Source organism: Lithobates pipiens, unplaced genomic scaffold (assembly GCF_037356315.1).
Source record: "Lithobates pipiens isolate NorthernLeopardFrog02 unplaced genomic scaffold, aLitPip1_a1.2 Scaffold_13, whole genome shotgun sequence".
Classification (NCBI taxonomy): Eukaryota; Metazoa; Chordata; class Amphibia; order Anura; family Ranidae; genus Lithobates; species Lithobates pipiens.
The window spans coordinates 388,690,644-388,705,100 of record NW_027507718.1 but is presented as its reverse complement, the minus strand read 5'-3'; the positions used below and the strand labels follow the sequence as shown (position 1 = coordinate 388,705,100).

The following is a 14,457-nucleotide window of genomic DNA, read 5'->3' as shown; positions in this document are numbered from 1 at the left end:
AATGTTTCCAACACCTTGTTCAATCTATGTCAAGAAGAATTAAGGCAGGCAAAAGGGGGCCCAACCCAGAACCCAGTACTAGCAAGGTGTACATAATAAAGTAGCTGGGGAGTGTATATGTCCACCTACTTGCAAGCAGAGCTGTCAGAAGCTCAACCACCTGTTTTTAGCGCCTCCTGACTGCAAGTGTAAACGAGCCCTAATGGGTATTATAACTGCTTCCTGTGGTGTGAAGGAACCCTAAGCTAAGTGAACATTAATTTCACATAGTTCCCAATTCCATTAGTAAACAAATCATGATCCCTGGAATTCATAAGGAGCGTCACAAATACTCTTTAGAAATCGGTAGGGCAACAAATGGCAGAACTTGCAAGAGATTCATGTAATTATTGGTAGAGAATAGGTGCAGGGAATAGGTGCAGGAACTCCTCCCTTCTGTGTCACCCCCTGACTCCACCCCTTACCCACCTCCGAGCATTCCTTTGTTCCACCTCTTACCCACCTTCCAGTACCACCCCTTTTAGAGAATACAGAACCAGATATTTTGTGGTGTTAAATATTTTGTATGGCATTTGTTAATGATAACAAGAAAGGCAGTGAAATAGATCTAGCAACAATTGATACCCCAGCAACACTGGACTCCCAACAGCCAGCAACAGAAGACCCTTCCCTCAATAGTACATCCCTCCCAGCAACGATTGATCCCCTGCAACATAAGACCCACCCCCAGCAACAACAGACCCCCTGCAAAAATAGATCCCCTCCAGTAACAATAGGTTCCCCAGCAGCCAGCATCAATAGACCCTCCCACAATTAGCAAGGATTCCTCCCTCAACATTAGATCCCTCCCAGCAACAATTGGCCCCCCACCCCCAGCTACAATAGATCCCCTACGAGCACCAGAAAACCTCTCCAGCAAAAATAGATCCCCTCCAGTAGTAAAATCAGTCTGTATATGCAGTAAAGCATGCTTGTTATACTCACTTTGGAATCTAAGGGATTAATCCTACGCAGTGTGTTAAAAGGCTGTTTGATCCTGTCTTTTCTGATCCTCCACCTTCTTCAACTGTCCCCATCTTCTAATAGTACAGAGCCTTGGGAGCACGCTGCACATGCTCAGTTTGGTGTGTATTGCTAAAGAGGTTTTTTTTTTTTTTTGGGAGGATGTATGTGATCAGCACAGGGCCAATCAGCACTCTCCAGACAGAGGGTCAGGGGTCCTGCAGCCTCATAGGACAGTAGAATGAAAGCTCCTCCTACAAGCTTTAACCAGACACTGAGAGAAGTTACAAGACCGCTATATACTGCTCATGAGAAAAGGTATTTAGCAGTTTATATTCAGTAAAATAATTGCATTTCCATGTTCTGTGTACTGTGGGAGACCAGATATAGTGAATGCAGGGTCCTGGATTTAGTAACAACCACTTCACGACTGCCCTATAGCGGTTTCACCCATCGGCCCACCCTAGATTTAGCAGATCATGTGATCCCGGATATATTTGTTGATGATTTTCAAAGGGAGAAATATCTATGGCGCTACCTGCAGTATATATCAACTTAATAGGACCCTGATAGAAGAATGTGGATAAAACCTATTATTTGTTGATGCGAGACACTACATAATTATAAGGTGAGAGTTCTATGAGACCACAGTCTAGGAGAGAATTTATGGAATTCTATATGGACAATACTATTCACCAATTCTAACAATAACACCAAGTCACATATTTGGAATTCCCTTCAAATATATTATTTTGATTTGGAGGACTTTTTTATACACTTTGTATAGACTATTAACCCATCACATTTAAATATTTGGACTATTTGAGCACTTGGTTTTTTTATTGTTGTTTTTTTCTTCAAGATTTACTTTTAATAAATTTTTCTCCACTTTTTGATGGAGACACTTTTATGATATATTTTTATATCATTGTTTGCATTGTCACTTTATTTACTGGTACTTCATCCATTATCTGCATTGTGACACTTTATTCACTTCAATATCATTGCATTAGTTATTGCTGCACTATTATTTTATTCACCATTTTTATGCATCAGAGGATTATATTTCATGTTTTTAGGTGATTGTTCTTACATTGCGCAAGATCACTTTTTGCTTTTATAACACTGCTACAGGGCAGCCACTGGACGCGGGATCACGTATACATACTTGATCCTGCACTTCTGGGTAGCTGGCACGAATGCACGCCGTTGGCGACTCGCTCCCGCTGTGATTATATCACGGACTCGATGAGACCTGCTGATCCTCCTTACAGAGGTAGAACGGCAGTTTGCCTATGTAAACAAGGCAGATTGCCATTCTGTCAGTAGGGAAAGCAAGGATCCTGTGTTCCTGCAAAGAAGGGACAAGCATTCATGTCTTTCACTAGTAAAAGCACCTCCCACACAATACACAAACACTGGCTAGGCACACATTTAACCCTTTGATCGCCCCTGATGTTAACCCCTTCCCAGCCAGTGCCATTAGTACAGTGACAGTGCATATTTTTTAGCACTGATCACTGTAATAGTGTCAGTGGTTCCCAAAAAAGTGTCAGTTAGGTGTCCGATTTGTCTGCCGCAATATTGACGGACATCACTAGCAAAGATAAATAAATAAAAATTCCATAAAAATATCCCATAGTTTGTAGGCGCTGTAACTTTTGCACAAACCAATCAATATATGCTTAGGCTCCAGTCATACCTATACGGTTTGCTTTTGAGTATTTCTGCAGAGCTTTTTGCTGTGTTTTTTTTGTAGTTCTTAATGGAGATTTTGTTGAGCAAGTTAAAAAATGCAAATCGTGGCAAAATCACAGTAAAACTCACTGCATGCTTTTCTGCAGCTTTTCTGCAGCTTTTCTGCAGCTTCTCCATTGAAGTATATAGAACCAAAAATGCAAAAAAAAAGCACAGTTTGGCATTTAAAAACTTCTGACCCCGCTCCAAAAACACAGACATACAAAAATGCATTTATGTTAATGTTTTCCATAGTAACCCATGTAAATACAAGTCCTGCATTTCTGCAAAAAGCATGAAAAAAAAACGCATTGTAAAGCCTTACTGAGATTTTTTTTTTCTTTTTTTTTTTTACCACAAATGTGTAGCAGAATACATGTTTGCCTAAATAGATGAAGACATTTGATTTTATACATCTTTTATTGGATGTGTTCTATAGCAAAAAGTAAAAAATATTGTTTGTGTTTTTGTTTTTTTTCCCCAAATCATCGTCCTTTTTTGTTTATAACACAAAAAAATAAAAAAGGCAGAGTTGATCAAATACAGATCAGAAAGCTCTACTTGTGGGAAAAAAGGACATCAATTTTATTTGGGTACAGCGGCGCATGACCACGCAATTGTCAGTTAAAGTAATTAAGTGCCGTATCGCAAAAATGGCCTGGTCATGGAGGGGGGACAAATCTTCCAGAGCTAAATTGTTTAAAGAAGGGTAAATTCCGTTTTTTTTAATTAGAGCGCAAAAAAAAAAATGCAGAGTTAATTAAATACAGATCAGAAAGCTCTATTTGTGGGGAAAAAAGGGCATCAATTTTATTTGGGTAGAGTGTCACACGAGAGCGCAGTTGTTAGTTTAAAAAAAACACAATGCCATATTGCAAAAAATTGCCTGGTCATGAAGGGCATGAAAATCATGCTGAGCTGAAGTGGTTAAAGAAAGGTAGATTGTATGTTTTTTTGTTTTTTTTTTCAACATTTTTTTTTTGTTTATAGCGCAAAAAGTAAAAAACGCAGAGTTGATCAAATACAGATCAGAAAGCTCTGAGTGGGAAAAAAGGACATCAATTTTATTTGGTTACAGTGTCGCACGGTCGCACAATTGTCAGTTAAAATAACGCCGTGCCGTATCGCAAAAAATGGCCTGGTCATGAAGGGGGGTAAATTTTCCAAAGCTGAAGTGGTTAAAGAAGGGTAGATTGTGTTGTTGTTTTTTGTTTTGTTTTTTCAAAATCGTCTACATTTTTTTGTTTATAGCGCGAAAAAAAAAAAAAAACACAGAGTTGATCAAATACAGATCAGAGCACACTACACGCTAAATTTTCTACAGCTGAAATACACTTTTCTTCCACTCCTGTTTTGCATAAGATAGTACAAGCGCAAGGTCAACTAAGGGTCTTACCTCTGTGACATATAGAGCGCTGTTAGATAAGTTCCTATTTAATTTTCCCATTCGCTCCAAGGCTGGGTGAGAACAAGATATTGGCCCTATCCCTGAAGAGGCCTGGGATAATATCCTTCAGTCTTTGCCTCTTGTTTGTCTCTCTCCATCACATAGATTAACTGTATTTTTTTTGGGGGGGGGGGGGGGGGGGAGGGGGATTTTTTGGTTTTGTTTTAAGTCAGTAAAGTTGTCAATGTAAAAAAAAATAAAAAATGTTGTTGTAAAAAAAAAATGTAGAAATCTGAAAGCTCTATATGTGGGGGGGAAAAGAGGACATCATTTTATGTGGGTACAGAGTCGCACGACTGTGCAATTGTCAGTAAGACCTCCATATACGCTATTAGATTTTCACCTGAAGTCGCCCCAAAAGTAGTACAGGAACCTTTTTCTAAGTTTGAGCGTCTTGAGTCGCTCCTATTAGAACGGTTCCATAGTACAGAATGGGACGCGACTTGTCAGGCGGCTAAGTCGCCTGACAAGTCGTCTCTGTGTGAACCGGCTGTTAAGGTTTGCCCTCATATTATATGGTTTTAAATCTGAAGACAAAAATCTGCAGAAAATCGAATAGCGTGTATGGGGTCTAAGGCTCTGTTTCCACTAGTGCGACTTGTCATGCGACTTTAGACACATTAATTTGCATGACAAGTCACAGCCCATTGATTTCAATGGCACTCGTTTTCATCTATGCGAATGAAAGTTGCAGCGACTTTGAAAAGCACTAATCTAATTCCTGCACTAATCTGATTTTACTTTTGATACAACTTTGACCCAGAGACTGTAAAGTTGGATCAAAGCTGCACCCTAAATCACACAGCTTTGGGGTTGCAAAAGTAGAAGCGTTAAGGCCCCTTTCACACTTGTGCGACCGTGCAACTTTGCCACGACTTTGATGCGATTTGAAGCAATCTGCATGTGTAATCTTGAGGTCTAAGTCGCATCAAAGTCAGACCAAAGTAGTGCAGGGTCTGCGACTTGAAGTCACACAGAATGGGGTAGGACTTGTCATGTGGCTTTGCAGTCCCAAGTTGCATGACAAGTCGCAAAAGTGTTTCAGAATTTCGTATAAACGTTCCAATGAAAACCTAATCAGGTATGGTCAGCACCATGGTTGCTTTACATGCAGCGCCCCTCACTGGGGGCTCAGAGGAATCTTTATTACACTATAATGGGAAACTGGTCCAGTGCCAAGTGTACATGTAAGATATGTATAGAGGAGGACTGGTGATAATAGCTGTAGTAGAGTTCTCCCCATCACTATGCCTCCATGGATTTGTGTCACTTCCACCTGACACCGTCCTGTGCTCCTATCAGCTAGCGTCCCTCTGTGTCATCACCTTGTCCTGAAAAGTGACCCAGACTGGCACGCACGTTGTGCTTCCTTCAGTATTAATGTGCTGGTGAAGGGCCCGTGTGATAGGTGGCCCCTGGGGAGGAAGAAAGGGAGGTCTCTGTGTGCACTGGCTGATTGCAGACAAACCCGTCTGCTTTGGCTGGAAATAGCTCAATGCTCTGAGAACAGTAGCAGCTGAAATTCCTGTCTCTTCACTGACTGCCTGTGTCTCTCTTCCTGCTCCTTGTAGGCTTATTCTGGATCTGGCCAAAACCGAAACTGCTACAGCTGAAAGTCCTGGTTTAAATAAACAGCAACTGCAGAGGAGAGGAGCAACAGCTTGTACCTGGACTGCACTTGTCCCGGAGCCCTGCACTTGTACCTGGACTGCACTTGTCCCGGAGCCCTGCACTTGTACCTGGACTGCACTTGTACCTGGACTGCACTTGTCCCGGAGCCCTGCACACACCTGCCTGGTATGTACTGTCATCTCACCTACCTTGTATATACTGTCATCTCACCTACCTTGTATATACTCTCATCTCACCTGCCTGGTATATACTCTCATCTCACCTGCCTGGTACGTACTGTCCTCACACCTACCTGGTACGTACTGTCCTCACACCTACCTGGTACGTACTGTCCTCACACCTACCTGGTACGTACTGTCCTCACACCTACCTGGTACGAACTGTCCTCACACCTACCTGGTACGAACTGTCCTCTCACCTGCCTTGTACGTACTGTCCTCTCACCTGCCTGGTATGTACTGTCCTCTCACCTGCCTGGTACGTACTGTCCTCTCACCTGCCTGGTACGTACTGTCCTCTCACCTGCCTGGTACGTACTGTCCTCTCACCTGCCTGGTACGTACTGTCCTCTCACCTGCCTGGTACGTACTGTCCTCTCACCTGCCTGGTACGTACTGTCCTCTCACCTGCCTGGTACGTACAGTCCTCTCACCTGCCTGGTACGTACAGTCCTCTCACCTGCCTGGTACGTACTGTCCTCTCACCTGCCTGGTACGTACTGTCCTCTCACCTGCCTGGTACGTACTGTCCTCTCACCTGCCTGGTACGTACAGTCCTCTCACCTGCCTGGTACGTACAGTCCTCTCACCTGCCTGGTACGTACTGTCCTCTCACCTGCCTGGTACGTACTGTCCTCTCACTTACCTGGTACGTACTGTCCTCTCACCTGCCTGTCATGTACTGTCATCTTACCTGGTACGTACTGTCCTCTCACTTACCTGGTACGTACTGTCCTCTCACCTGCCTGGCATGTACTGTCCTCTCACCTGCCTGGCATGTACTGTCCTCTCACCTGCCTGTCATGTACTGTCCTCTCACCTGCCTGGCATGTACTGTCCTCTCACCTGCCTGGCATGTACTGTCATCTCACCTGCCTGGCATGTACTGTCATCTCACCTGCCTGGCATGTACTGTCATCTCACCTGCCTGGCATGTACTGTCATCTCACCTGCCTGGCATGTACTGTCATCTCACCTGCCTGGCATGTACTGTCATCTCACCACTCTATGTGGCCATCTTTACATCACGCCGCTCACTGTTGTTTTTTTTGTGTACTGTTCCTCTGCTGTGATCATTAACAAGAGCTAATGATCCCAGCTCTTTTTCCTGAAAGTTTAGCCAAGGAAGGCTTAGTGCTAAGCCCTAACAGGATGAATGTTATCATTGGAAGTAAATGCCTGACTTGTGTGTCACATTAGACGCTACACCGAGCAACATCAGCACTGTCAGTGTCGTAGATCCTGAAAAAAGTTTATTAATCTTTGAGGAATAGGTCAAAATAAATAAAGGTTTTGTCCTCGGTGATTGTCAGCACACCTGCTGGGATTACTTTGCAGGATTTCAGCTTTGGAAGATTTGACAGCCTGACAATTGTTTGTCTCGTGAGCTGAAGTTGAGTTTTTTTTTTTTTCACAGCTTTCTAAACTTTGACACATTGTAGGTAATCCGGTCTTTTATGTAGTCAAGTTTAGTTATAGATCAAGGTGTACGACCATGAATCGGAGAAGACGTTATTGTTGGTCTCGCCTGTTTTGGTAATCTATGTGCTTCTGCACAGCTACAGCTTTCAGTGTGTGTACTGTTGTAGTATACTTGTGCTACGGGTAGTAAATATTTAGGTTACGGTATGTACACACAAGCTGAGAAATCCATAAAGAGAGTTATAGATACTTATTAGAAGTCTGTCTCATAGTAGTGTGACAAATGACACATCCGATTTCATGTAACTGTCGATAAGGTATATATGAATTTGTTGCAGATCACCCCAGAAGAATTTTGTCTGCGACACAATAAATACACACTTAAGTCTTGATTCACACTAGTGCTGCTGCAGCATGATGCGTTTTCGCAGGGTGAATTTGTCATGTGTTCTTAGCTAATTTTTTAAGCTTCGTGCATTTTTTTATTTTTATTTTTTATGTAGGAGAAGGAGACTGGACTTTATACACAAAAAATGCATGTACATCTGTTTTTGGTACATTTCCATTACGGCCCTTTCAGACCTAATACAGTGGGATGCAATTGGCTACAGTTTGATGCATTTTGGACTGCACTCTGCATAGACAGTCCAAAATCAAGGTAATCCTATGGGCATAGTTCACATTATAGTAGTACAGTGGACCACAGTCAAAAAAACAGGGGCATGCTGCATTTTCCACTGCGCAAAAATGCATGAAAATGCACTGCAACGCATCACAGTGCACATAGAAGCCCAGGGAAAGAAAAAAGGAAGTGAGCTTATAGGACAAATGCAAACCAACTGCATGTAAATGCACGTCAAATGCATGCTTCTGTGCAAGGAAAACACGTACAGTAGATGCACAGTTTCTAGTGTGAATGGGCCCTTGCAGTCTATAGCGCCCAAAACACGCTGCAACTGCACCAAAGAAAAGCATCTGCATCTTTTCAAAAACGCACTGCAGCTGCACTGCATTGATGTGAATGGGCACCATAGAGAATAATGTAATTGTCATGCAGTGCAGCACTACAGTAAACGCAGGACAAAATGCACTAGTATGAACAGGGCATTACTCTAATGTGGAAGAGGTCATAGCTACCTCCACTTTCCTTATGACCAGTATTTATTTTGTAAGAATTTGTCTCAACAGTAGTGACCAGCAGTACAAATGTCTCACATAAGGACTACATGAATTTGTTATAATGAAAATTATGAATTTGGCACATTATATATATATATATATATATATATATATATATATATATATATATATATATATATATATATATATATATATATATATATATATAAATATTGCTAGAAATTTATTGGAAATGCAGTATTGAATCACCCCCAATGTGCGTCCTTTAGTGGCTGATTGTCTTAACGCGGCTAGTTCGAGAATTTTTTTTTCCTGTTATGTTTTTATGGGGACTGCTAGAACTGCACATATTGGTAGAGTCCTGGATGCCAGCTGTACCATCTTTGGATGTATTCAGACTTACATTGATTGTGTTTAGTGGATAGGTTTGTCCAGGCAGTACCAATGGGGTGTTTACAATGTAGCTAGTTGAATTCTCTGTGCAAACACTGTTATAAATATAACGCATGTAGAATGTAGTAGTAGTAGGAGATGACAGTTTTATGATTTGGCAGGCACTGCCTATCCGACTACTCTAAGAAATGACGGTCAGCTGTACAGGTTAGAAAGCCAGTTGTGATCACTATTGTTTCTCAGTGACGTGTAAATAAAAAGCACCAGTAGTGTTCTCCCAGCTCCCTAACCTATGAGAATAAACGCATTATCTGTTAATTTGTTGGTGTTAACGGCTACTATTTAGAGGACATGGATGTTATGAAATTACTGATCATATACATAGGATCATGCTGGAAGAGGCCAAAAAATGTAAGGTGCATGCGTTTTATGCATAGCGAAGTCATTTACCTGCATATATGTGTGCATCTATGTGTTACACACTTTTATATATGTACATGCTTAACACTCCATGTACACTAAACTAAAAAACACTGGATTAAAAAATGCTGTTAAAAGCTTTTTGTAGCAGAGTTTTAGGAGCGTTTCTGCTGGAAAAACGTTCCAAGAAACTCAACAATTTTTTTTCCTGCTCCTAGCTGAAGCTCAAAAAACGCTAATAGCCTAAAGTTGTGTGCATGGACACATAGGATATGTAGCTTCTAGGACCAGAAAAATGCTAATAACGGCTTCTAGGAGCTTAAAAAACGCTAGTGTGCATGAAGCCTAAATGACTGATTTCAGAAGCAGGTTTTTCTAATTTCATTTTAGGGATATGAATAAAGGGCAATTTTCCTGATCTTAACACCCTGGGGGGTGCACACAGCTGTGCATGGTAACCAATCAGCTTCCAGGTTTTATTATCAATGCTTAATTGCTGAAGTTAGAAGCTGAAAGGTTTGAAGGTTCCTACCAGATTCTGTGTGCACTTGTTTAAGTAATTTACCTCCACTGTGTGCATGGGTACATTGAAAACAATAGAACTGTGGTAAAGCGGATCTTCCCCCTAAACCAAATTCCCTCATGCCTTGCCTTCTTTACCCTCCTTCTATATAAAGGGATAAACACCTATTGTGCTGCAATGCAGTACTTCCATATTTTCCTCTTAGGCGAGAACGACGGCTGGAGCCCCCCTCCTAGAGTCTGCGTGCCTGCAGTTATGTCGCAAAGCTTCGGGTTTGCACGCGTGAGTTTCTCCATACATCTGTGCGCACACATTTCACATGTGTGTGTGCAAAGATAGGAAGCATGAAGTCCAAAAACATCCTCATTCTTGCACACTGCAGAGTAACATTTTTTATTTATTTTTTGTGATGTGCCAAAGGGCTCTGCCAGGACCCAATGGCTGGGCAGAGCTCTTGAGCACATCTACGGAGCAATAATAGAGGTGTCAGAGGGTGGGGAGTGAGGAAAACAGACATGAGACTGAATTTACTTTTTAAAGCCAAACATTACCCATAACCGCTTGATAAAAAAAAAAAAAAAAAAAAAAAAAAATTCATTAGCAAAGAACATACATCCCACATTAATAATGATTTTACCAAAGTTAAGCCTCATACACACGATCGGACTTTGTACAAACTTTCCTGTGGATTTTTGTACAAAGGGCGTCAGCCGTGAACTTGTATTGCATACACACAGCAGGACTTTTTCAGCCAACTTTCACCAAATCACATGGTTTTTCTACTCTTTACCGCCACCTTTGGTCAACTTCTGTATTCTTGTCTCATCTTTTTGCATTGGTTCTCAGCATGGGTGTTTGTACTTTGTACAAAAGTCCTATGGTTTTCTGTACACACGATCAGACTTTGCTCCATCGGACTTTTGTTGCCGAAAAGTTTGTCCATTCGCACAGCCAACAAAAGTCTGATGAAAACCAAAAGAGTTTGTCTGATGAATCGTACACACGGTCGGATGTTGCCTTAAAACAGCTAATTTGCGTGTTTGCGTGTTTCTGGTCAAAAAGTCTGATGGTGTGTATGGGCCTTTAGTGCTGGTTCACACAGGAGCGACTTGTCAGGCGACAATTCTGTACTATGGAACCATTCTAATAGGAGCGACTCAAGTCGCTCCGACTTAGAAAAAGGTTCATGTACTATTTTTGGGGCGAGTTCAGGCAACTTGCATTGACTTCTATACAGAAATCTTTGTGCAGGTCGCATCTGTGAGTCGCGCTGCAAGTCATGTTGCCCCTGTGTGAACCAGCACTTAGTTTGTGCTGTAAGTTGCCTCCAGCATTGCTCCTGTTTATTCTTTTCAAGGCTGCCATTTTGCTGAAGCCCAGAGCCCCTGAGGAGCAGTAAATCTTTTGTCTGTCAGCAGAATAAAAAAAAAAATAGACAGCAACTTAGCATGCGCAGAGCAGGGTAAAACAGTGTATTACTAGTACTTATATTCAATGCTATACAGTGCCTTGCGAAAGGATTCGGCCCCCTTGAACTTTTCAACCTTTTGCCACATTTCAGGCTTCAAACATAAAGATATAAAATTTTAATTTTTTGTGAAGAATCACCAACAAGTGGAACACAATTGTGAAGTGGAACGAAATCTATTGGATAATTTAAACTTTTTTAGCAAATAAAAAACTGAAAAGTGGTGCGTGCAAAATTATTCGGCCCCTTTACTTTCAGTGCAGCAAACTCACTCCAGAAGTTCAGCGAGGATCTCTGAATGATCCAATGTTGTCCTAAATGACTGATGGTGATAAATAGAATCCACCTGTGTGTAATCAAGTCTCTGTATAAATGCACCTGCTCTGTGATAGTCTCAGGGTTCTGTTGAAAGCTCAGAGAGCATCACGAAGACCAAGGAACACACCAGGCGGGTCCATAATACTGTTGTCGAGAAGTTTAAAGCCGGATTTGGATACAAAAAGATTTCCTAAGCTTTAAACATCCCAAGGATCACTGTGGAAGCGATCATTTTGAAATGGAAGGCGTATCAGACCACTGCAAATCTACCAAGACCTGGCCGTCCCTCTAAACTTTCAGCTCAGACAAGGAGAAGACTGATCAGAGATGCAGCCAAGAGGCCCATGATCACTCTGGATGAACTGCAGAGAACTACAGCTGAGGTGGGAGAGTCTGTCCATAGGACAACAATCAGTCGTACACTGCACAAATCTGGCCTTTATGGAAGAGTGGCAAGAAGAAAGCCATTTCTCAAAGATATCCATAAAAAGTCTTGTCTAAAGTTTGCCACAAGCCACCTGGGAGACACACCAAACATGTGGAAGAAGGTGCTCTGGTCAGATGAAACCAAAATCTAACTTTTTGCCCACAATGCAAAACGATATGTTTGGCGTAAAAGCAACACAGCTCAACACCCTCAACACACCATCCCCACTGTCAAACATGGTGGTGGCAGCATCATGGTTTGGGCCTGCTTTTCTTCAGCAGGGACAGGGAAGATGGTTAAAATTGAGGGGAAGATGGATGCAGCCAAATACAGGACCATTCTGGATGAAAACCTGTTGGAGTCTGCAAAAGACCTTAAACTGGGATGGAGATTTATCTTCCAACAAGACAATGATCCCAAACATACAGCAAAATCTACAAAGGAATGGTTCACAAATAAACGTATCCAGGTGTTAGAATGGCCAAGTCAAAGTCCAGACCTGAATCCAATCGAGAATCTGTGGAAAGAGCTGAAAACTGCTGTTCACAAACGCTCTCCATCCAACCTCACTGAGCTCGAGCTGTTTTGCAAGGAAGAATGGGCAAGAATTTCAGTCTCTCGATGTGCAAAACTGATAGAGACATACCCCAAGCGACTTGCAGCTGTAATCGCAGCAAAAGGTGGCTCTACAAAGTATTAACGCAAGGGGGCCGAATCATTTTGCACGCCCCACTTTTCATTTTTTTATTAGTTAAAAAAGTTTAAAAAATCCAATAGATTTCGTTCCACTTCACAATTGTGTCCCACTTGTTGGTGATTCTTCACAAAAAATAAAAATTTTATATCTTTATGTTTGAAGCCTGAAATGTGGCAAAAGGTTGAAAAGTTCAAGGGGGCCGAATACTTTCGCAAGGCACTGTACATAGCTATACCTGCAGAAGGGGACAGCCTGAAGTGATCCAACAGAAATACATTTTTTTGCACATGGCTGCATTGTTTTTGCATTGTTAGTAACAAATCTGGAATCTTTTGTTCTTAATATGGAAATCAATGATTCCTTGTCACAAGTAATTCTAGCTCTGCTTGCTAGTTGAACACACAGGGCTTATTGGTGATAGTTGTGGTTTTTACTTTGAGATGTGCAGAGTACTAATAGCGCACCGTCATCTGGAAACAGGTCAGCGGGAATGCCAAGGGTCTTATCCTCACTCCCGTTAGTAGATTGTTTAAAACAATTCCTTAGTGTAGGGTGATGGCTCATATCTCTAGCCACTTAAGTTATCCCAAATTATGGACTGAAGTCCTTCCCTAAGACTGGAGACGCCGAGTCTCATTTGGGATGCCTTCCTTTTTTAGGCTCCTGCTCACCTTGGTGTCCTCTTGCAGTGAGGATGTTGGTGGACGCTGTGTGTACATTGACTCTCCACTCTACAGAACACCACGTACCCTAAAATCACTGTGACTATTGGGCTGATTCATCAAGGCAAAGAAAACTTACCATATAAATCCATAGCAGACAATACGCAGTCGCTCTGATTCCATTGGTTGCTATTGATAACTTAACTTTGTACGACATAATTGCCCTTTACACAGTTTTATCAAATAAGCTCATCTATAATCATTTACATGATGTAAAATTCTGTATTAATTGGGTCGTGATATAATACCAAGCACTTTGAAGTAAAGTGGAACTTCACTCTCCCAATCAACATTGATTATTTGTAATCCTCATACTGCTAGCATTAGTAAGTAATAGATAGGAAAGTATATCATATTTACTTGTTTTTAAACTTTTTTTTCTTTTTTACATTTCTTCAGTTACCTCCTGGTTTCTTGCCTAGGCAAAACATGTCATACATCCCGGGAGGAGGAGGGCTTTTCTCAGCTAAGCACACTCTCCTGCATGTATGCTTGATGTAAGGGCAGATGGATTCCAGGAAGTAAATGCTACATGAATAATTTGCCCTTACTCAAAGTGGCCATGGCCAGAAATGTTGAAGGTTGTTTTCCAAAGGGATTTCTCAACAAAATAAAGCCTAGAGACATGGGTGGATGGGGGAGTTTGCTTTAAATAACAAAAATTAATGAAATAGTGTTTTTGGTTTGTGGTGCTCAGATGCAGTGAAGATCCATTTAAAACGGTTGTAGACTCCACTTTGTTATTTTTACCTAGGTAAAATGAATATCTCCTAAATGTAAATAAAATTTTTGGAGATATTCACCCTGCATGTAGCTGCTGATGTCAGTGGCGCATGCGCTTTGAAGGTCCGGCATACCGTGGTTAAGGGCTCATGCACAAAGGACATTTTT

At 41.6% G+C, this 14,457-nt stretch overlaps 1 protein-coding gene across 23 annotated transcripts in view; it reads left to right on the top strand.

Moving 5' to 3' along the window:
- SORBS2 (sorbin and SH3 domain containing 2) overlaps window positions 1–14,457 on the top strand; it is a 423,222-nt gene that overhangs the window by 71,334 nt on the left and 337,431 nt on the right. For 22 of the 23 annotated variants that reach the window (XM_077477325.1, XM_077477322.1, XM_077477324.1 and 19 more), the window contains exon 2: window positions 5,758–5,983. The gene's annotated coding sequence lies outside the window, so the exon portion shown is untranslated. Of the gene's footprint in view, window positions 1–5,452; window positions 5,984–14,457 lie in introns of those variants that run through there. The other variant, XM_077477323.1, reaches the window with a different exon arrangement.